The 25,626-nt window shown below is 38.6% G+C and overlaps 1 protein-coding gene across 4 annotated transcripts in view; it reads right to left on the bottom strand.

Annotated features, from left to right (window-relative positions):
• Nucleotides 1–25,626, bottom strand: part of LOC133562861 (tetraspanin-18B-like) — a 231,359-nt gene that overhangs the window by 134,703 nt on the left and 71,030 nt on the right. The window contains exons 1-3 of one of the 4 annotated variants that reach the window (XM_061916665.1): nucleotides 25,000–25,125; nucleotides 21,879–22,045; nucleotides 18,083–18,369 (exon numbers count right to left, since the gene is read on the bottom strand). The exons of 1 other annotated variant lie outside the window; for it this stretch is intronic. The gene's annotated coding sequence lies outside the window, so the exon portion shown is untranslated. Of the gene's footprint in view, nucleotides 1–18,082; nucleotides 18,370–21,878; nucleotides 22,046–24,999; nucleotides 25,126–25,626 lie in introns of those variants that run through there. 2 more of the 4 variants (XM_061916666.1, XM_061916664.1) reach the window with 2 other exon arrangements.

Below are 25,626 nucleotides of genomic sequence, written 5' to 3' on the forward strand. Positions count from 1 at the left end.
TTATATATACACATGTATACATATACATAGATATACAGAGACATACATACATATATATATATATACATATATACACACACACACACACACACACACACACACATATATATATATGTGCGTGTGAAGAATCCTATAATATTTGGTTGTGTTCTACGCTCCGTATTCTGAAAGGCAATATACGATATATATCTCAATATTTTTACTGTAAAGTAAATACAAAACAGTCCTACTTACCTGAGATACTAAGTATGTCATTATTTTGACTTAGTAAATATTGACTTACTAAGACAAAATAATGACATACTTAGTATGTCAGATTTGGTAAACAGGGCCACAGATGCCTGACATCCCCCAGCGACGACTGTGTGATGTGGTAACTACTAATCCATCCATTATAATACAATGACATGACAACTACAAAAACCTGTACAGCAGAAGAGCGCAACCAGAACAATCAAAAACAAAACACAAATAATCCTCATGAAGACCATTTGCATAATCGTGCATAGTAAATAGTGCACCTGCGAAAGTAGGCACACCTGAACAATCTGTAATTAAAATGCTGCCTTTACAAAGATGTCACTTCTCAGTTTTAATACAGAATCTTGCATAGGGACTCATGTCGACTGACAAAAAAATAAAAAAACACAGTAGCAAGTAAAAATTGTCTTGTGAATGCATTTAATTTGACATGTGTACCAAAACTTGTTGACATGCAAGCACCTTCCTAGGGTTTTCTATAGAGAAGCTGGGCTATATTTATGTAACAGCACCCAGCAACAGACTGTCAAACAACAGTAGCGGGCCATTAACTGGACAATACAAAACCGCATGCAAAAATATCGTGTCAATCTTCATGGCTGATGGAAATTGTACCTTTCAAGGAGGATATTTTTTTTCTGCCAACCGAGAAGCAAATTTCATTTGCTCATGTCTGCGGACAACAGAGATGCTGAAGCCATTACTGTCTGAGGGCACAGCCTGATGCACATTAAATGAAGGGTCCTCCAGCCATCCAGAAAAGCAATTTTCTCCTTGAGCAATGACATAGTCCATTTAGGTCCGGGATCTCTGCGGACAAATCCGATGCAGTAGAGCAGACCTGGGCAAATTAAGGCCCGGGGGCCGTTAAACTTTTCAATCTGGCCCGATGGACATTCCCAGATAATTTTTTTAGATCTTTAAGATGGAAAGTGTAGCTACTATTATGATGTGCACTCATGTTTTATAATGACCGTACTGTAAGTACTGAACTACACAAAGTACTTCAATGGTTGGAATCTGCACTTTTGCATGATATGCTAGTTACTATGCTCATCTAATTAATTACTATGGTCATCTAATTAGTTACTATGGTCATCTAAGTCACAGCAGCTCGGACGAGGCACCAAGCAGTGTGGGTGGGGAGCGTTTCCACAGAGTGTTTCTAGAGCAGCCAGCCTGAAATGTGGGTGTCAGGGACAGACGTGGAAGGAGATTTTTACAACAAAGCTTAGTGATGTATCAGGTATATCAGATTGTAGGTGGGGGGGTTTTACGCTTCACGTTCATACTTTGCTGTGTTTGTTGCGTTTCGCTTGATTGTAAAATGTGTTGATGGATATATACTAGGGGTGTAACGGTACGTGTATTTGTATTGAACCGTTTCAATACGAGGGTTTCGGTACGGTTCGGAGGTGTATCGAACGAGTTTGTAAGCAAAAGTCTTAACAAGCTGCTCTGCTTTCTGCCTCTGTTTCAGCACCCAGCATTGTCCCGCCCACACAACCATCTGATTGGTTACATACAAAGTCAATCAGCAGTGCGTATTCAGAGCGATTTAACAGCCAATCAGCAGTGCGTATTCAGAGCGATGTAACAGCCAATCAGCAGTGCGTATTCAGAGCGCATGTTGTCAATGCTTCAGCGTCGAGCAGATATGTGTTTCGCATGGGAGCAGCGGACAGCTTTTCTCCCCAAATGATAAAAAACACCTCCCAGTCACAACTATTACTAACATCACAATGAGCCCGTTGACCTTCTGAAAACTTAAACTGCAGCTCAGCTCACTCGCAGTCCTGGCTTGAAGTGAAGGCTAATTAGCTTTTAGCGTAACGTTAGCTCATTTTGCTGTGTGTGTGTGTGCGTGTGTGTGTGTGCGTGTGTGTGTGTGTTAGGGCCACACACACACTCCATGGTGTTCAGGGATGAATAGTCTCTCCTATTGCTATTGTACTATTTTTCCTCTATAGTTACATGAATCATTAGTAATATGGTAGCCTAGTTTTGAATGGCAGGGTCCCTGCTATCACATGTTGACAAAATTATAACATTTACATAATAAAAGTCAACTACAGGCTTCCCAAAAGCTGTAATAAATGAAGCATGATGAGTTAACTTGAAATTGTTTAATGTTGCACTTTTTATATGTAGAAGAAAGGTTTTGTCATTGTATTTATTCAAAGCAACAACTTGAGGCAGTTTAATGTGGATTAAAGTAGGCAGAATTATTATAGTGTTCCCAATGTTAAAAGGATAAAGCCATTGTTTACAAATTTGGTAAATAAATAACCCAAAAATGTATATTTTGTTGTTTTCTTACTGTACCGAAAATGAACCGAACCGTGACCTCTAAACCGAGGTACGTACCGAACCGAAATTTTTGGGTACCGTTACACCCCTAATATATATATATATATATATATATATATATATATATACATATATATATATATATATATATATACTGCGATGAGGTGGCGACTTGTCCAGGGTGTAAACCGCCTTCCACCCGATTGTAGCTGAGATAGGCACCAGCGCCCCCTGCGACCCCAAAGGGAATAAGTGGTAGAAAATGGATGGATATATATATATATATATATATATTTACATACATACACATAGATACATACATGCACATATATATATATATATATATATATATATATATATATATATATATATATATATATATATATAAACACATATGTATGTATGAAGAAGAATGTTTGAATGTAGACACATAGAATCATCATACTGCTGTCATTATATGCATCAAGTCCAAGGAAAAATATCGTAATATATATCGTATATTGCAATATGGCATAAAAATATTGCGATATTAATAAAGCCCTAGTGTGTGTATATATATATATATATATATATATATATGTATATATATATATATATATATATATATTCATTTATATATATATATAAATATACATACGTATACATATATACACACACACACACACACATGTATATACATATACAAACACACATATGTATATATGATCCATCCATCCATTTTCTACCGCTTATTCCCTTTTGGGGTCGCGGGGGGCGCTGGCGCCTATCTCAGCTACAATCGGGCAGAAGGCATAGATAGATAGATAGATAGATAGATAGATAGATAGATAGATAGATAGATAGATAGATACCAGCCCCCAGACACATGTATTTCTATATATTTGCCCCCCCCCCCCCCCGAGTGAAAGTGATTGCCCAGGCCTGCAGTAGAGAGAATGTGCAGTGTGATACTGCTGGGAACCTAAGCAGATGTGAACAGGTGTGTTGGATGAGGGTGCACACAAAGAATTGGGACAAATGGGAGAAAATGAAAAAAATAGAAGAAGGCTGAAGGATGTAAAATCAGATAAGTTGCCAAGAGTCTGCACCTTCATTAGCAAGCCATCCATCCATCCATCCATTTTCTACCACTTATTCCCTTTCGGGGTCGCGGGGGGCGCTGGCGCCTATCTCAGCTACAATGGGGCGGAAGGCGGGGTACACCCTGGACAAGTCGCCACCTCATCGCAGGGCCAACACAGAGACAGACAACATTCACACTCACATTCACACACTAGGGCCAATTTAGTGTTGCCAATCAACCTATCCCCAGGTGCATGTCTTTGGAAGTGGGAGGGGCCTATCCCCAGGTGGATGTCTTTGGAGGTGGGAGGAAGCCGGAGTACCCGGAGGGAACCCACGCATTCACGGGGAGAACATGCAAACTCCACACAGAAAGATCCCAAGCCCAAGCAAATCAGCCAAAATGACAAAGGAGAATCAGAGTGAAAGTAAGAAAAAAAGACACACATTTTAGGCAATCAGGCATGTGGAGCCCCAGATTGATTAATCCCAGGCCTCTCTTTGCACGTGAGATGTGCTGCACTGACACTCTCAGCAGGCTGAAAACGACAGCGAGACATTTTCTCCGTGGCGTTGGCGGCGGTGCAATGAAGGCACGCACACACGTCTCCCCGCCATACATTTGTTTTCACCGCCAGTGACTTTCCTCACCCGTGCTGCCAATGTGTGAGGAGGAGCAACAGCAATATCACATACAGCACATTAAAATGACTGCTGCAGTCTCGCCTGTCCGTCTGTGGGCGGGAGAAATAGCAAACAAGGAGGCCACGTCTGCACAAACACAGGTGTGACTACAAAACTCATGGATTATGGACAATCTGCATTTGCATACTGAACAGGGCGATGCTTGTTTTATTCTTTTTGTCATTACTACGTATTTTATATTGCTTGTTGCAAGTAAAATCATAAATAAACAATCACTCCATACTCCATACACTAACTCTAGCCCACAGCTGTCAAACCCAAGGCCCGCCACATCATTTCATCTGGCCAGAAAACACCTGGATATTATCCATCCATTTTCTACCGCTTGTCCCTTACAAGGTGGCGGGGGGTGCTGGAGCCTATCTCAGCTGCATTCGGGCGGAAGGCGTTGTACACCCTGGACAAGTCATCCCCTCATCGCAGGGCCAACACAGCATATTACTGTAAGTTCCATCCATCCATTTTCTACCACGACCCCACCTCCCAAAATCGGAGGTCTCGAAGTTGGCAAGTATGGTTTTCAAAAACAAGAATTTTTTTTTTTTTTTTTAAATTAGGGTTATTTTATTTGAACTAAGCAAAATTATCCGGCAATAGAACAAGAAAATACGGCTTGTCAAGACTTTCCAAAATAAGTAAAATTAGCTGACCTCAATGAACCCAAAAATACCTTCAAATACGTATTTTCTCACTAATAACAAGTGCACTTTTCTTGGTAGGAAAAAAAGAGACATTTTTGCTCAATATGTTGAAAAATATTCTTAAATTAAGTAAATGCTAGTGCCATTATCTTGACATCTTGCATCAAGATTTTTTTTTTTCATGCTTGAAGTAAGAAATGATTACTTTACAAAGTAGTTTTATAGTTGGGGTGAGTTTTTCCTTGTCCTTATGTGGGCCATACCGAGGATGTCGTTGTGGTTTGTGCAGCCCTTTGAGACACTTGTGATTTAGGGCTATATAAATAAATATTGATTGATTGACTTGTCTCTTTTTTGGGGGATGTGGGGGGGGGGGGGGGGGGGTGCTGGAGCCTATCTCAGCTTTGAAAAAAACAAGAATTTTTTTGCGTGAAAATTCTGGCACATGGTCAAAATTGCACCACCTCTTCCTCAATTTGAGCCAGGAAAAACCCTTTCTAAAGACATACTTTAACCCATAAATATTCCTATTTGTGTAATAAAGGGTGAGTCTTAGCTCTGGGAAATATGGCCTTTTATTAATGTCTCAATTATTTTTAGGCCATGTCACAAAATGAAGACTTGATGCATATAATGACAGCAGTATGATGATTCTATGTGTCTACATTCAAACATTCTTCTTCATACTGCTACTTTTAAACTTTCATGCAGAGAGGGAAATCACAACTAAAAGTGTATTTATGAAACAGTCAAAACAACACTAAATTAAAGTGCACTTTTTGTACAGAACGCCACTACAATAGTTTAAAACAAATAAAGTGCACTTTTGTGCATGATGTCACTAAGATGACATATCAAAACAACACTAAACTTAAGTGCACTTTTTGTACAGAACGCCACTACAATAGTTTAAAACAAATAAAGTGCACGTTTGTGCATGATGTCACACAAGATATATCAATAAGTGTCAAATAAAAATGAGCTGCATAATAGGAAATCAAATAGTGTATGTCCTTCACTATGTGGTAGGTTCCTGCGGACGTTATCTCCTGTTTTAAACTATTTTTTTCATACGGTGTTGATCTGGAAATGTTTGCCTCTGCATTTTGTTGGTGTGTCACCAAACGGAGATGTTGACATGCGGAGTAAGCACTCTTCATTCTATAGCAGGTGACTTTTCAAAAGATGCTACATGTTAGCAGTAAAAAAATTACCAAAACTGTTTTTATTAAACAGTTATTAAACAGTGGCACAAACATTCATGTCATTTCCATTAAAGTGCACTTTTTGTACAGAACCCCACTACAATAGTTTAAAACAAATAAAGTGCACTTTTGTGCATGATGTCACTAAGATGACATATCAAAACAACTCTAAATTAAAGTGCACTTTTTGTACAGAACGCCACTACAATAGTTTAAAACAAATAAAGTGCACTTTTGTGCATGATGTCACTAAGATGACATATCAAAACAACACTCAATTAAAGTGCACTTTTTGTACAGAACCCCACTACAATAGTTTAAAACAAATAAAGTGCACTTTTGTGCATGATGTCACTAAGATGACATATCAAAACAACTCTAAATTAAAGTGCACTTTTTGTACAGAACGCCACTACAATAGTTTAAAACAAATAAAGTGGACTTTTGTGCATGATGTCACACAATAAGAGTCAAATAAAAAGGAGCTGCATAATAGGAAGTCAAACAGTGTATGTCCTTCACTATGTGGTAGGTTCCTGCGGACGTTATCTCCTTCTATTGTTGACTATTTTTTTCATACGGTGTTGATGTGGAAATGGTTTCTTGGGCATTTTGTTATTGTGGCACCGAACGGAGAATTTCAACGACTCTTCATTCTCTAGCGGGTGACTTTTCAAGTCATGCTACAAATTAGCAGTGGTGCTACTTTTTTTCACGCTTTTGCCGCATACTTGTTCGACATCTTCCCGCTTGAAGCCAAACCACCGCCAGACGATGGAACTCGTGCTCTTTTTCTTGGGAATGAATTATTCCTCAATTTGTTACCAGATTTGCACCTTATTTCTCTCGTATTACCACTCGCACCGCGCCGCTAGCATCACAGCTAACGTTACCATTCCGCTACCTTTCAGCGCCGCGAGGGCGTTTGACGTCTCACGCGCGACAGTATGTGACGTATGTAAGAAGGTGCGCTTGTTTCATGTCTCTGTGAGAAAGAGAGACAAGATAGAGTGAAGTGAAGTGAATTATATTTATATAGCGCTTTTCTCTAGTGACTCAAAGCGCTTTACATAGTGAAACCCAATATCTAAGTTACATTTAAAGCAGTGTGGGTGGCACTGGGAGCAGGTGGGTAAAGTGTCTTGCCCAAGGACACAACGGCAGTGACTAGGATGGCGGAAGCGGGAATCGAACCTGCAACCCTCAAGTTGCTAACACGGCCGCTCTACCAACCGAGCTATACCGCCCGAGTGAGGAACGCATGTAGTGTAATGCCGAATGTATACTCCAATATCACAATATAGTCATTTTCTGTATCGCACAGAAAGAAACCCGCGATACATGGAGTATATTCCATGTATCGCCCAGCCCTACTTTAACATACCTCAGCAGCCAAATTACGAGCCTTTGTAACTTATTTGCTTGCTTACTACTAAAAGTGAGTTTTTTTTGTTTACTGCATTATTTAATGCCAACATTGTACTTTGATTGCAGCGGCATAGCTCGGTTGGTAGAGTGGCCGTGCCAGCAACTTGAGGGTTGCAGGTTCGATTCCCGCCTGTGCCATCCTAGTTACTGCCGTTGTGTCCTTGGGCAAGACACTTTACCCACCTGCTCCCAGTGCCACCCACACTGGTTTAAATGTAACTTAGATATTGGGTTTCACTATGTAAAGCGCTTTGAGTCACTTGAGAAAAGCGCTATATAAATATAATTCACTTCACAATTCACAATAAAAAATGTTAATTTATTAGATCATAAGATTTTCTGTTAAAATAAAGCCAATAATGCCATTTTTGCGGTCACCTTTATTTGGTAAGTATCAAAAAATATACATTTTGGTGTCTGTACCGCTACTAAAACATTGGTATCCTGACAACCCTGAATGGCAAAGTACCGTACCTTGACTATCGGCATTCTTTGGGTTTGGGCAGCACCAGTCATGTGAATCAAGTTGATCGCAGAAAAGCTTCAGGCGCAGACTTTTCATCCGTGCTGGCAGCTGCTCAACCAGCATCAATACGACGGTTTTGTTTCATATTTCTTATCCTGACGGGGCAAATGTTCCAGTGAACAAACACGCCAGTGTGCTGCAGAATGTAAGCTTTGCAAAAGACGGTCTGCCTGTGTTCTCTGAAGAAACTGGCTCCAGCGCAGAGATAGCAACTATGACAGGAACCAGTTGGTTGGATCCGTTGTGATGTGACAGGGACTTGCACTTTAGGCAATCTATGCACACACACACACACACACACACACATGTTCCCACAGGTTTGTATTAATGGTTCCCAAGGTACCACTTTCCTCCAATGAAATCTGATCACATTTCCAGCTGTTACTATAACTTCAATATTTGCTCCACAGTGGGAACTGTTTACTGTGATTCTGCACCATCTTTCCAACCCCAAACACCAAGTTAAGGTCTGTGAATGTACATGTAAGACTCGAAACAGAGTGGGCTCTGAGTGACCACCCACGCCGGCCATTATCAGCTCATATGCGTTCTAAAAAAGCAGGACAGGTGATGGGAACAAATTAAGCCATCTGTGGGCGACTTTGCTTTACCTTAGGCAGCTACAAGTATAACTTCTCGTTAGCGTGGTCATAGTATCGCTATTACATACTATTAAGCATACTATTATCAAGTTGATCACATAAACACATATCCCCTCTGGCTGGCACTGTATTAATCTTAGTTCCCCAGCTGACAAGCAACTAGCAGCTAATTCTGTGTCTCCATATACAATGTGATTTGATTTGATTTAGATTTATTGCTATTGTAAGTGTTTGGAATAGAATAGAACTAGAATAGAAAGTACTTCATTGATCCCTGATCATTAAGATGGGGTGCTGAGGTGAGGTGGTGAACCATATTTATTCTGTTTTATTGACATTGATTTCCAGATAACTGGCTGTGCATGACTCTGTGAAATGCTTGACTTTGTTAGGATAGTCCAGGATGGGCTAGAACTACTCCTCTAAGCTAATAATAATCACCTCGATTACTGCAAATATACTACATTTTCTTAGTACCTAAAATATCATTATCAAGTAAGGCTATCACTGAAGGTTGAGGTTCAACATATAACATATAAAAGAGGAAAACAAGAAACGTGTTTAAATATTGGTAAACTGTCCATAGAACTCACTATATATACACAATATACATGTACATACTTCTCCCTAGTATTACCGTATTTTCCGGACCATAACAAAAAGATAGAGAAAAAAAAGACACTTATCGACTACGGTGTCGCCACGGACTACAAAGGCGGACGAACGCAAATTTTCAGGACTAATGCAGATCCCAAATACAGATTAGCAGATACCAGAAGGTAAGAAAAGTTGTTTAGGCATAATATTGCGAAACAAAACGCCAGAGCATAATAATACACATATGTTGAAGCACAGTACAATCCATCAAGTGGTGTGGTTTCATAGCTTACCAAAGTCCTACTAAAACATTTTCATAGATTTTTGAGCCCCGTGTGTAATGTTCTATATTTTCAATGGAACATATAAAATGTTGGTGTTGTTTACTTGAGTCATATTGCAGTCTACACCAGTGGTTCTCAACCTTTTTTCAGTGATGTACCCCGTGTGGACATTTTTTTAATTCAAGTAATCAGAGCAAAGCATTTTTGGTTGAAAAAAAGAGATAAGAAGTAAAATACAGCACTATGTCATCAGTTTCTGAATTATTAAATTGTATAACATTGAAAAATATTGCTCATTTGTAGTGGTCTTTCTTCAACTATTTGGAAAAAAGATATAAAAATAAATAAAAAACTTGTTGAAAAATAAACAAGTGATTCAATTCTAAATGCAGATTTCTCCACATAGAAGTAATCATCAACTTAAAGAGCCGTCTTTGGGGATTGTAATAGAGATCCATCTGGATTCATCAACTTCCTTCTAAACATTTCTTCACAAAAAAAAAAATATTTAACATCAATATTTATGGAACATGTCCACAAAAAGTCTAGCTGTCAACACTGAATATTGCATTGTTGCATTTCTTTTCACACTTCATGAACTTACATTCATATTTTGTTGAAGTATTATTCAATAAATATATTTATAAAGGAGTTTCGAATTGTTGCCATTTTTAGAATATTTTTTAAAAATCCTCATGTACTTGGCATACCTTCAAGTACCCTACAGGGGTACGCGTACCCCCATTTGAGAACCACTGTTCTACACAATAACTCTTATGTGTGACTGCCATCTACTGGTCACACTTATCATTACACCATGTACCAAATAAGATAGCTTCAAGGTCAGAATCAGAATCCATCCATCCATCCATTCATCCATTTTCTACCGCTTGTCCCTCAGAATCAGAATAGTTTTTTTGCTATTGTTTGAGAACAGGTTAACAAACTAGGAATCGTGCAACATGAAACACACATAACACAGAATAGTTCATAAAAATAAGCTTTAACTGAGCTATCAGAGGTCGGTAAGCACAACCAAAATGATTCTGTACATTAGGCGCACTGGGCTATAGGGCCCACTATCACGTTTTGGGAAAAAGAAAAGATTTTAAATGTGTCTTATAGCCCGAAAAATACGGTAGTCTTATTTCGTATATTCTGGAAAACCAGGGTCCTCTATAGTAGAGGACGCTGGTTGGATTTTTGCAATAATTACAGGAATGCTCTGCTGATTTTAAGGACCCTCTGCAAAAATGTGAGACTCTCAGAAGTTGTTTGAACTAAACTCGCGGACCACCAGTTGAATAACCCAAACGACGAAAAAGAGAGGACGTAAAATGGAACCTTTAGAACCACTAATGCTATAACTGAAGAAGCCGAGCTAATGACTACTGACTGCATCTGAAGTAAACAAGCTACAGCAACACCTCAATTACATAAATCACATTTCGAAAAACAACCAACAAAAAAGGAGAGGACTTCAAGGGGAGCAATGAGGAACGCCTTAGTGATGTAAATCAGAAGTCCACACAAACATGCAGACTTTAAAAACTCTTGTTTTGTTAGCCACTTTCTCCTCAAAGGCAGACTTGCGCTGGCCAGGGTCAAGCCTTTTAAAATTGCTTTGTGTGTGTGTGTGTGTGTGTGTGTGTGTGTGTGTGTGTGTGGCCTAAATGGAGACTTCTGGCTTGTCCTCGTCAGATGACGTGCTACCATGCTACAATGGTAAACAACACTGTAGGGTTGTACGGTACACCGGTATTAGCATAGTACCGCGATACTAATGAATCATACTCTGTACTATACCCCCACTGAAAAGTACCCGTTGTCGTCACATTGCTGGTTTACAAGCAAAGGAGCATGTTCGGCAGCGCACAATCACAGAGTACTTACAAGCAGACACAGTGTGTATACAGGAAAGGGAGAACAGACACACTTAGGCCTAAAAACTGACAATAAAGGTAAAGTTATAACACTGAAACACCCTCAGGAAGAGGTGCTTTAAGACATGGCTAGCCAGCTAGCAGCTAGAGTCTAGCCCCAGTTAGCAGTGTTCTAGATACTTCTAATTCACTAATCCTCGCCTCCATGGCGACAAATGAAGTAAATTTCCTACATGTATCATTATCACTGCAGGACAAGGACTAGCTAAACATGCTTCACTACACAACGTAGCCCGCCCGCATCAAAATGTAAACAAAAGCCATCCACTGTAGTGATACCAAGTACAGTAGCGTATCTAGTCGATACTACTATGATTACGTCAACATTTTTTGGCATCACATCGTCTTTTGTTTTAAAAAAATGTATATTATGTTTATAAACTCAGGAAATATGAGGACTTTGAATATGAGCAATGTATGATCCTATAACTACTTGGTATCGGATCAATACCTTAATTGGTGGTATCATCCAAAACTAATGTCAAGTATCAAAGAAGAGAAGAATAAGTGATTATTACATTTTAACAGAAGTGTAGATAGAACATGTTAAAACAGAAAACAGCGCGACACCTACCCTTTACATCAGTATTTCTAACCATATTATTATTGGTTTATTAGGTATTATATTTTATTGTATGATCCTGTAACTACATGGTATCGGATCCATACCTAAATGTGTGGTATCATCCAAAACTAATGTCAAGTATCAAAGAAGAGAAGAATAAGTGATTATTACATTTTAACAGAAGTGTAGATAGAACATGTTGAAAGAGAAAGTAAGCAGATATTAACAGTAAAGGAACAAGTAAATGAATAATAATTTTTTACAGCTTGTCCCTCATAATTTTGACAAAATAATAGAATGGAAAATAACACAATATGTTACTGCATACGTCAGCAGACTAATTAGGAGTCTTTGTTTGTTTACTTACTACTAAAGGACAAGTTGTCTAGTATGTTGACTATTTTATTTAGGACAAACTTGCAATAATAAACATATGTTAATGTACTGTAAGATTCATCCATCCATCCATTTTCTACCGCTTATTCCCATTTTGGGGTCGCTGGCGCCTATCTCAGCTACAATCGGGCGGAAGGCGGCGTACACCCTGGACAAGTCACCACCTCATCACAGGGCCAACACAGACAACATTCACACACTAGGGACTATTTAGTGTTGCCAATCAACCTATCCCCAGGTGCATGTCTTTGGAGGTGGGAGGGGCCTATCCCCAGGTGCATGTCTTTGGAGGTGGGAGGGGCCTATCCCCAGGTGCATGTCTTTGGAGGTGGGAGGGGCCTATCCCCAGGTGCATGTCTTTGGAGGTGGGAGGGGCCTATCCCCAGGTGCATGTCTTTGGAGGTGGGAGGGGCCTATCCCCAGGTGCATGTCTTTGGAGGTGGGAGGGGCCTATCCCCTGGTGCATGTCTTTGGAGGTGGGAGGGGCCTATCCCCAGGTGCATGTCTTTGGAGGTGGGAGGGGCCTATTTCCAGGTGCATGTCTTTGGAGGTGGGAGGGGCCTATCCCCAGGTGCATGTCTTTGGAGGCGGTAGGAAGCCGGAATACCCACGCAGTCACGGGGAGAACATGCAAACTCCACACAGAAAGATCCCGAGCCTGGATTTGAACCCAGGACTGCAGGACCTTTGTATTGTGAGGCAGACGCACTAACCCCTCTGCCACCGTGAAGCCTGCACTGTAAGAAGTTTTTTTGAAATAAAGCCAAAAATGACATTTTTTGTGGTGCCCTTTATTTAGAAATGTACCAAAAAGTATTGAAATTATTTCGGTACCAGAGGCTTTGTTTGTTTACTTACTACTAAAAGACAAGTTGTCTTGGATGTTCACTATTTTATTTAAGGACAAACTTGCAATAAAAAACATATGTTTAGTGTACCTTCAGATTTTTTGTTAAAATAAAGCCAATAATGACATTTTTTGTGGTCCCCTTTATTGAGAAAAGTATCACAATAAATTTGTTTTGGTACCGGGACAATTTTGACCCGCTGGCTTTAAACCTTGCAAAGCTTGCAGTTGAGTTCAAATTTTCAGGACTTATGTGGATCCAAAATACACAAAAACTGCTACCAACAGGTCAGAAAAGTTAGTGTAGCATAATAATCAATATTAAATATTTAGCCATCTTTAAAACCCTTTTAAGTTTTTAATGAATACATTTTTGTCATTTTGGCTCTTCGGAGAACTGTGTGTTGAATGTCCTCAAAACACTTGAGAATTCCTTTCTTTAAAGCAATCATTTATTCTTATTTGATTGACATACTGTACGTACGGCCCTGAAGGATGGAAAGTGGCAGTCATGTCATGCCCTGCAGCTAAAGGTAGAACATCACCATCATGTATGAGGAGACCCTGAAGATGTCAGCTGACAGGTTCAGTCATGCTGGAGCCCGTGGGAATCATGCCAGCTTCACACACACACACACACACACACACACACACACACACACACACACACACACACACACACACACACACACACATCAAAGTGGGGATGTAGTACTGATGGGGTACCTATAGCTTTTGTAAAATTATAAGTTTTTTTCTGCCAAAAATTGCCAAAAGGATGTCCAAAAATACAAAATACTTTGTTCCACCTCGATGGCGGCAAACCTTACTTCGAACTATTCCACTTAAAACAAACCTCATAATGTTAGCAAAGCTCACCTTTAAGCATTCACACACAACATTTGACAACTACGATGAGATGATAGAAGAAAAGTAAAAATAGAGTAAATCCTTTTGTAGCAGCATCGGAGAAAGTTATGTACAAACATCAAGAAACCGGCGGCATTTCTGGATGTTGTTGATAAATGGTTTTCGCTTTGCATTGTAGAGCTTTAACTTGCACTTACAGATGTAGTGACAAACTGTATTTAGTGAAGTGTTCCTGAGCCCATGTGGTGATATCCTTTAGAGATTAATGTCAGTTTTTTTTATACAGTGCCGTCTGAGGGATGGAAGGTCACGGTCATTCAATGTTGGCTTCCGGCCATGCCGCTTACGTGGAGTGATTTCTCCAGATTCTCTGAACCTTTTGATGATATTATGGAGCGTAGATGTTGAAATCCCTAAATTTCTTGCAATTGCACTTTGAGAAAGGTTGTTCTTAAACTGTTTGACTATTCTCGCGCAGTTGTGGACAAAGGGGTGTACCTCGCCCCATCCTTTCTTGTGAAAGACTGAGCATTTTTTGGGAAGCTGTTTTTATAGCCAATCATGGCACCCACCTGTTCCCAATTAGCCTGCACACCTGTGGGATGTTCCAAATAAGTGTTTGATGAGCATTCCTCAATTTTATCAGTATTTATTGCCACCTTTCCCAACTTCGTTGTCACGTGTTGCTGGCATTAAATGCTAAAGTTAATGGTTATTTGCAACAACAAAAAAATGTTTATGAGTTTGAACATCAAATATGTTGTCTTTGTAGCATATTCAACTGAATATGGCTTGAAAAGGATTTGCAAATCATTGTATTCTGTTTATATTTACATCTAACACAATTTCCCAACTCATATGGAAACAGGGTTTGTACGAGTTTCATATTTGCATCTCATTGCCTATAACGGTGGTGCGTTAAAAGACCCTTAATTAAACTATTTTTTAAAGACAGGGCAAGACCTAACTCCTAAGAGATGCACTAAAAATAATATATTCTTAGATTATTTATGTAATATTATGAATCGCATTAGCCATTGATGATAATCTGCAAATCTCTACTTTAAACTCTAAAGTAAAAGAAAATATGACAGATGTATTATCCTATTCAAGTGAGTAACATTATATTAATTAATATGAATATTCATATTTTGGCATCTTTACAATAAATTTGTCAGCACTAGTTTGTAATATATATACATATATATATATATATATATATATATATATATATATATATATATATATATATATATAAACCGGTGTTTTTCCAACCTTTTTTGAGCCAAAGCACATCACTAACAGAAAACATTAAAAAATCAAACTCAGCAATTGATATTGTCGGTAAAAAGTAATTCTTGCAATTGTTGTATATGACTTTAAAACATAACCAAGCATGCATCACTATAGCTCTTGTCTCAAAGTAGGTGTACTGTCACCACCTGTCACATCACACCATGACCTATTTAGAGTTTTTTGCTGTTTTCCTGCGTGTAGTCTTTTAGTTCTTGTCTTGCTATCCTATTTTAGAGATTTTTTCCTGTTTTGTTGGTATTTTCCTGTAGCAGTTCCTTTGAGGGATATTTCCCGCATCTACTTTGTTTTCGCAATAGAGAATATTTCAGTTGTTTTTATCCTTCTTTGTGTGGACATTGTCATGTCATGTTGGGATGTACATTGTGGACGCCGTCTTTGCTCCACAGTAAGTCTTTGCTGTCGTCCAGCATTCTGTTTTTGTTTACTTTGTAGCCAGTTCAGTTTTAGTTTTGTTCTGCATAGCCTTCCCTAAGCTTTAATGCCTTTTCTTAGGGGCACTCACCTTTTGTTTATTTGTGGTTTAAGCATTAGACGCTTTTTACCTGCACACTGGTTTGCTGCTAGCGGGGTGTATAAAATAGTCAGGAAGAGTCATGAATACAAAGGATTATGGGTATTTGTTGTGTTGCGTTTATGTTGTGTTACTGTGAGGATGTTCTCCCGAAATGTGTTTGTCGTTCTTAATTGGTGTGGCTTCACAGCGTGGCGCATATTACTAAGAGTGTTAAAATTGTTTATATCACAACCATTAGTGTACTCTGTGTCACCCAGTATGCCTTGCAGTCGTGTGCGTGTTGCCGCGGAAGCCACACACAACATGATGCTGGACTGACAAGCAGATGGTACATGTAGTAGAAAGTGACAAAGCCAATGGCTTCATAGCACGCGCTAATACTTATTATCTGGGTGACTGCCGGCAGTCATTCAGGAGAATCATATCGTTTCTTATTGTCTTCTTTGCTTTATGACACGGGTCTTAAATGGCACTTTGAATGGCAAAGGATACCAATCACAGAACCATGCATATCAAATATTTCCGGATGGTTCAACCGCCACCCGCCCGAATCTAATTAAAATCTATGTTTTCGTCATGTCAACCGCCCGACCCGCGGTCTCATCCGCGCACTCCGCGGATGACACCGCAAACCGCGCATCTCTAATACACACACACATACATACGTACACACATACATACATACATAGACACACACCTACATACATACATACATACACACACACACACACACACACATACATACATACACACACACATACATACATACATACATACATACATAGACACACACCTACATACACACACACACATACATACATACATACATACAGACCTACATACATACATACATACATAAATACATACATACAGACCTACATACATACAGACCTACATACATACATACATACATAAAAACCTACATACATACACACATACATACATACATACACACACATATACATACATACATACATACAGACCTACATACATACATAAATACATACATACAGACCTACATACATACATACATACATACATAAAAATCTACATACATACATATAGACCTACATACATACATAAAAACCTACATAAATACACACATGCATACATACATACATACATACACACACACACATACATACAGACCTACATACATGCATACAGACCTACATACATACATAAAAACCTACATACATACACACATACATACAGACTTACATACATACATACAGACCTACATACATACATACATACATACATAAAGACCTACATACATACATAAAAACCTACATACATACACACATACATACATACATACACACACACATACATATATATATACAGACCTACATACATACATACAGACCTACATACATACATACATGACAGACCTACATACATACATAAAAACCTACATACATACATACATACATATTACATACATACATACATACATACATAAAAACCTACATACATACAGTACAGGACAATGGCCATTGCTGCTGTCAGCATTCCCATCAGATTACTTACTAATACTATTGATTACATGTAGTTTCTGGACATGTGTTTTGTCCAGAATGGTAACAATGAGGACCCCAGTGTGCATTTGATTTAAAGGTTAAATTAACCGAAGAGAAAAATGTGATTTCAATCAATCAATCAATGTTTACTTATATAGCCCTAAATCACTAGTGTCTCAAAGGGCTGCACAAACTACAACGACATCCTCGGTAGGCCCACATAAGGGCAAGGAAAAACTCACACCCAGTGGGACATCAATGACAATAATGACTATGAGAACCTTGGAGAGGGCGAAAGCAATGGATGTCGAGCGGGTCTAACATGATACTGTGAAAGTTCAATCCATAATGGATCCAACACAGTGAAAGAGTAAACAGACAAAGACAACATTGTCGTAAAAGCACCGACCACAACAAACATGCATCTCACAGGTTTCACTGCCCAAGTTGTCACTTTACGGCAACACAAAAGTCCCAGTTTCTTACCTCGGAGCCGAAAGCTTTGAAGTTTGCCGCTCTTGGTCAGCAGCTCGTCTGTGGAGTTAAGGCGGTGGTGGACGCGGGGTTTGACAACGTAGACCTTTAAAAATCCAGGCTTGGAGACGGGAGGAGTGGACTGTTTAGTGCGGAGTAGACTCAGTAGAGCGTGTGTGTGTGTGTGTGTCGTCAGTAGACTGAGGATCTCACAGCAGCCCCGAGCTGCTCCCGGGGGCGGGGCTTCCACATCAGGGTACCGCCCCCCATCGGAGGACCGGACACTTCATTAGGTACACCTGCAGTGACACCCAGAGAAGTATGCATTAAACTGCGGGGGCAGCAACTTGCGGCTTTTTAGTGCCATGGAGGATTAATAAAAAATAAAATGGAAAAAGATGGGGGTGAAATATTTTTTTTGTTCCAGTATATATTTTGGTTAAGGACAAAGATGACACAAACCTTCCCGATTTTTAGAAAGCCCACCGTTTAATATGTTTGTGTGTATGCTTTATTGATTGTTTAATTGCAACTTTATTAGTAGATTGCACAGTACAGTACATATTCAGTACAATTGACCACTAAATGGTAACACCCCAATACGTTTTTCAACTTGTTTAAGTCAGGGTTCACGTCAATCAATTCATGGTGGATGAGGCTGAACATCGTTTTGTCTAACGAATTTAATCCCTTCTTGAACTCACCGTAGTGTGGACTGTGATGCACATACTTGCCAAACTTCTTTCAAAAGGCCCGCTGGGGATGTGTGTGTGTGTATATATATATATATATATATATATATATATATATATATACACACATATATATATATATACACATATATATATACATATATATATATATACAAATATATATATATACATATATATATACACAGATATATATATGTATATATATATATATACATATGTAGGTGTGGGAAAAATCACAAGACAACTTCATCTCTACAGAACTGTTTCATGAGGGTTCCCTCAATCATCAGGAGATTTTCCTGATGATTGAGGGAACCCCTCATGAAACAGTTCTGTAGAGATGAAGTAGTTTTGTGATTTTTCCCACACCTACATATTGCGCTCTACCACGGTATCGAGCACTATTCTCTGGATAATCCAATAAAGACATATATATATATACATACATATATATATATACGGACTGTTGAAGGACTGAAGCTCTACATAAAACAAGAATGGGAAATAATTCCACTTTCAAAGCTTCAACAATTAGTTTCCTCAGTTCCCAAACGCTTATTGAGTGTTGTTAAAAGAAAAGGTGATGTAACACAGTGGTGAACATGCCCTTTCCCAACTACTTTGGCACGTGTTGCAGCCATGAAATTCTAAGTTAATTATTATTTGCAAAAAAAAAATAAAGTTTATGAGTTTGAACATCAAATATGTTGTCTTTGTAGCATATTCAACTGAATATGGCTTGAAAAGGATTTGCAAGTCATTGTATTCTGTTTATATTTACATCTAACACAATTTCCCAACTCATATGGAAATGGGGTTTGTATATAGCCCTAAATCACGAGTGTCTCAAAGGGCTGCACAAGCCACAACGACATCCTCGGTTCAGATCCCACATAAGGGCAAGGAAAAACTCACAACCCAGTGGGATGTCAATGTGAATGACTATGAGAAACTTTGCAGAGGACTGCAGACTAACTGCTTGTCTGCTGTGGTCAACCACCTGACTCTTTGAGTCAGCGTTGCACAAATTGACCTCGATCCTTATTTGACTTTTCTTCCCATCTTTACACTACTTGTGCAAACATTTACAGAATTGGGCATCAGGATAAAAGCAGGAGGGGGGTGTTGGACGTACCGCGGGGGCCACTGGGAATGTCCGTGTCACGACCTTTGGAGAGAGGGCCAAAGTGCTTATCTTGCTCTCCATCTGTAGTAGATTTTGTGACACGAGGAGCACACAAGGGGGGAGAAAACACGACACCCTCACCGCCTCCACTTTCCCAAAATAAACAGCACAAACAAAAGCGGCACTTTTGTTTGGAGCTTTGGGAAGAATAAACAGCAGACAAAACGTCAGTTATCAGGAGCTTATCTGTGGTTGGCATCACAAGTTGTCCCAATGAAGCAAAAACACTTTTGGAAGCAGAAGGAACTTTGATGGCGCTCACATGTGCTGCTTGCCCTTCACGACTTTGCAAACACAAAGACACTGGGTCGCACACAACAACACAACGATGACCTGTTGGCGGTTTAGCTCGGTTGGTAGAGTGGCCGTGCCAGCAACTTGAGGGTTGCAGGTTCGATTCCCGCTTCTGCCAACCTAGTCACTGCCGTTGTGTCCTTGGGCAAGACACTTTACCCACCTGCTTCCAGTGCCACCCACACTGGTTTGAATGTAACTTAGATATTGGGTTTCACTATGTAAAGCGCTTTGAATCACTTGAGAAAAAGCGCTATATAAATATAATTCACTTCAATTCACTGTGTTGACCTCCTGATATTTACAGAAGTATTAAAGAACGCTCAGGATGAGGATACCAAACCTTGTTTATAACAGCGTGTAGGTGTGTTATTGTATTTCCACCCTTCTTGAGACATCAACAAGGAAAAGTAAAGTCCATTTGAAGACCGGTGAACACGTTAAGACATAAATCAAATGTCTCATTTGCATCCCCGGTGGTGAAACCTATCCAAGCAAATAATGAAGTTTAAAAACCAATTCACTTTAACTTTAAAAAACAAAAAAAAAAAAGAAAAAAAAAGGTTACTGAAAGCTCGGTTGGTAGAGCGGCCGTGTCAGCAACTTGAGGGTTGCAGGTTCGATCCCCGCTTCCGCCATCCTAGTCACTGCCGTTGTGTCCTTGGGCAAGACACTTTACCCACCTGCTCCCAGTGCCACCCACACTGGTTTAAATGTAAAAAAAAAATAATAATAATTTGATATTGGGTTTCACTGTGTAAAGCGCTTTGAGTCACTAGAGAAAAAGCGCTATATAAATATAATTCACAATTCACTTTACCTTTTTTTATAATTGCATAGTATGTTTATATTATTATTGTTGTAAATACAACTCTTTATATAAATAGAAAGGGTGGTCCGAAAGAGGTAGGCCTTTTTCGGAGGTCTCAAGAAGGTAAGAAATACAAGTGTGTGTGTTTTTGCATTTCTACCCTTCTTGAGACATCAACAAGGAAAAGTACCTTCCATATGAGGACCGTCGAACAAGTTAGGACATAAATCATGGTCCCAATACGGAAAAAACATTGCATCTAACAGAATATCTCCTTTGCACCCCTGGTGGTGAAATCTATCGAAACGTATTCCGGTCAGCATATGAAATAACAAGTGTGTGTGTAAAAATTTGAAGTGCTCCCCCTCTGGCCAACATATGTAATAAGTGTGTGTAAGAAATTGAAATGCGCCCCCTTTGGCCAAAATTAATTAAAAAAACTACAATAAATATGTATATAGAGACATATCATAATGACTTGAAATAAATAATGATAATTTAAAAAACAATTACAAACAAAAAAAATGTACAAACGTATTAAATAGGTGTCGGTGTCTAGCAGGACCGATAATCAGCATTTTCCGTTTTCTTGGCGTTAAGTTGCAAAAAGTTAGGGGACATCCGTTGTTGAATTTCATTAAGACACGCCTCCAGCTGACTGCAGTCCGGCGTGTTGGTCAGCTTTAGGGGCATGTAGAGTTGGGGGTCATCAGCATAACAGTGAAAGCTAACATGTACGATGTCACCTAGCGGCAGCATGTAGATGCTGAAGAGTGCAAGGCGTGGTGGGCGTGGCCTGCGGACCTGCAGCAAAGCGGGGTGTGGCAGAACCGGCTTCGAGATCAGTGACAGGTGCGTGGATGACACAGCTGAGAGTGTTTGTCGCTCTGTTGAAGGCAGCAGTCGGGAAGGAAAAGAGAGTTGTTGCTGGCAGCGAGAGTGAGAGAGAGACAGCCACCGACAAACACTCGCTGAAAAGCATAACAGAAAGACTTAATTGCAAAATAAAACAGTGTTGTAACCCTGAAACTGAACTTTCACGTCAGTGCTCGGTGGTCCAAGGAGGAGGGAAACCTCCACATTCGGTTCTTCCAATCATAGTCAATGTGCAGAAATTCTAAAGTTTTATTAAGAGGTATATTCAGACTTTTAAGGGAAAGTAGATTCAATACTTTTACAGCCATTGGAAACTCCATGTACGCATTTTACATCTAAATAGCTACTGGTGAGGTGATGGAAGCTCCAGGGAAAGTTTCCATCTAAGTCAAATGGATGTTAAATCAATGAATGCATGCTTAAAGCCTTAAAATATCCCGAAAATCCTGGAAAACATGCTCTGCCAATTTTGCTCTGCGGGCGCACACACGCAGGCATGAACCTGAGTGAACACATGATCACATGAACATTCTTTATCTCACACACCAACCATTTCATTCAATTTACACAGCCTCAATTTCACATGCATACCATCTTATCATGTGCTATCTCCTTACACAGGCACACCACTGCCTCACAAAGTCGTCCTTGTGCACGCACACACACACACACACACACACACACACACACACTCAGTGGCTGTGGTCTTAAGGAATTTCCCTGGCAACAGCGAGCAAATATTACTTGTGATGCAAGATTGTTTATCTCTTTCACGTGTTGATACGTACCGTTTTTTTCGGATTATAAGGCGCACATAAAATCCTTTCATTTCCCCAAAAACTGACATTGCGCCTTATAACCCAGTGCGCCTGATGTATGGAATATATACTTGCCAACCTTGTGACCTACGAAGTGTTGAGGTAGCGGTATTTTCAAGTATTTGTTTTATTTATACACACATATACATATATATATATAGGCCCTGCGATGAGGTAGCGACTTGTCCAGGGTGTACTCCGCCTTCCGCCCGATTGTAGCTGAGATAGGCGCCAGCGCCCCCCATGACCCCAAAAGGGAATAAGCGGTAGAAAAAAAATGGATATATATATATATATATATACACATACATACACATGAATGTATGTATATATATATATATACTTTTTTTTAAAAATATGTATATATATATATATATATATATATAAAAGTATATATATATATATATATATATATATATATACTTTTTTTAAAAATATGTATATATATATATATATATATATATGTATAAAAAAAAAAAAATATATATATATATATATATATATATATATTCACTGTATGAATAACATGCAACAAATCATTTCAAACCACAACAAAGCAATTGCAAAAGGACTGCCTACCCCCGGACTAAACGACTCTGAAACCAATAATGAATGTAACTGTCGCAAGAAACCTGATTGCCCTCTCAACGGAAGGTGCTCTCAGACATCAGTCGTTTACCAAGCAAAGGTAATACGCAAGGACATTAACACATCCGACACGTACGTAGGATTAACCGAAGGAGCGTTCAAAACAAGATGGAATAATCACAACGCCTCCTTTAGAAACCAGACTTTGCAGAATTCTACAGAACTCAGCAAACACATTTGGAACCTCAAAGACAATAATGTTGAATATTCAATAACATGGCAAATTCTTGCATCCAGCTCACCTTACAACAGTGGTAATAAAAGATGCAACCTATGCTTAAAAGAGAAACTGTTTATTATATATCATCCAGATTTATCATCCCTCAACAAGCGCAGTGAAATCATTTCAACATGCCGCCACAAACGGAAACACCTCCTAGGTAACACATAAGCCAATCACCACACCCTACGCCTGCTTGTACCCACCCACTCTGTGCTCTATATAAACCATTGTATGTGAATGCTTCCATTAAAATCTCCTGATGATTGAGGGAACCCCTCATGAAACAGATCTGTAGAGATGAAGTAGTCTTGTGATTTTTTTTTTCCCACACCTACATATTGCGCTCTACCACGGTATCGAGCACTATTCTCTGGATAATCCAATCAAGACATATATATATATATATATATATATATATATATATATATATATATATATATATATATATATATATATATATATATATATATATATATATATATATATACATGGGACGGCATGGCGCAGTGGCAGAGTGGCCGTGCGCAACCCAAGGGTCCCTGGTTCAATCCCCACGTAGTGCCAACCTCCTAACGTCCGCTGTGCCCTGAGCAAAACATTTCACCCTTGCTCCTGATGGGTGCTGGTTAGCGACTTGCATGACAGCTCTCTCCATCAGTGTGTGAATGGGTAAATGTGGAAGTAGTGTCAAAGCACTTTGAGTACCTTGAAGGTAGAAAAGCGCTATACAAGTACAACCCATTTATCATATATATATATATATATATATATATATATATATATATATATATATATATGTCTATGTATATGTATGTCTATGTATATGTATATATATATGTCTCTTACTTAAATAACTACACAACGCAGAATAAGACTCACTACACATAGATATATATATATATATGTAGTGAGTCTTATTCTGCGTTGTGTAGTTATTTAAGTAAGAGACATATATATATATATATATATATATATATATATATATATATATATGTAGTGAGTCTTATTCTGCGTTGTGTAGTTATTTAAGTAAGAGACATATATATATATATATATATATATATATATATATATATATATATATATATATATATATGTAGTGAGTCTTATTCTGCGTTGTGTAGTTCCTTAAGTAAGAGACACTCCACCATTCCGTCGTTTCATCATTTATTGGCCACCTGTGTTGGAAACATGAAACACATAAAGTCTCTACTTTCTGACGGAGTGATACCTCATCATAAAAAGTCCGAAAGAAGAGAAAGTAAACAACATTCATTCATATAAAAATAATAATTTAAATAACATTAACAAAAACGTTTAATCACAAAAAAAATCAATAATAATGCACAAATCCACATACCTGTTTTGGAAACACGAAACACATACGCAGGTCTCTACTTTCTGGCGGAGTGATACCTGAGTAAATACCATGTGTAATTATGACCAAACATTTCAAACATTCGACACTCTAATCCTTACTTAACAAAATTGTGCATATAGAAATACTTAAAACAACACATCACTTATACCTACAACATTCATGTTATAACTTTTAAAGTATTATGAAAGTTTAGAAATAATATTTACACAAGAAATACGGAGCAATGAAGAACTATTACCCCATCAGCAAAAGTCCGAGAGAAGAGGAAGTAAAAATCAAAAAAACAGCAAAGTCACTTCCTACACTGGACATCCGGTTTTTCAAAATAAAACCAATAATTCAAAATAAAACATAACACCCTGTTTCGTCCATAATATAGCGCAACATCACACTATTACATATACACAAACACATATATATATATATATATATATATATATATATATATATATGTGTGTGTATACACACAAACCCCGTTTCCATATGAGTTGAGAAATTGTGTTAGATGTAAATATAAACAGAATACAATGATTTGCAAATCCTTTTCAACCCATATTCAGTTGAATATGCTACAAAGACAACATATTTGATGTTCAAACTCATAAA

The sequence above is a fragment of the Nerophis ophidion genome, linkage group LG12 (genome assembly GCF_033978795.1).
Source record: "Nerophis ophidion isolate RoL-2023_Sa linkage group LG12, RoL_Noph_v1.0, whole genome shotgun sequence".
Taxonomy (NCBI): Eukaryota; Metazoa; Chordata; class Actinopteri; order Syngnathiformes; family Syngnathidae; genus Nerophis; species Nerophis ophidion.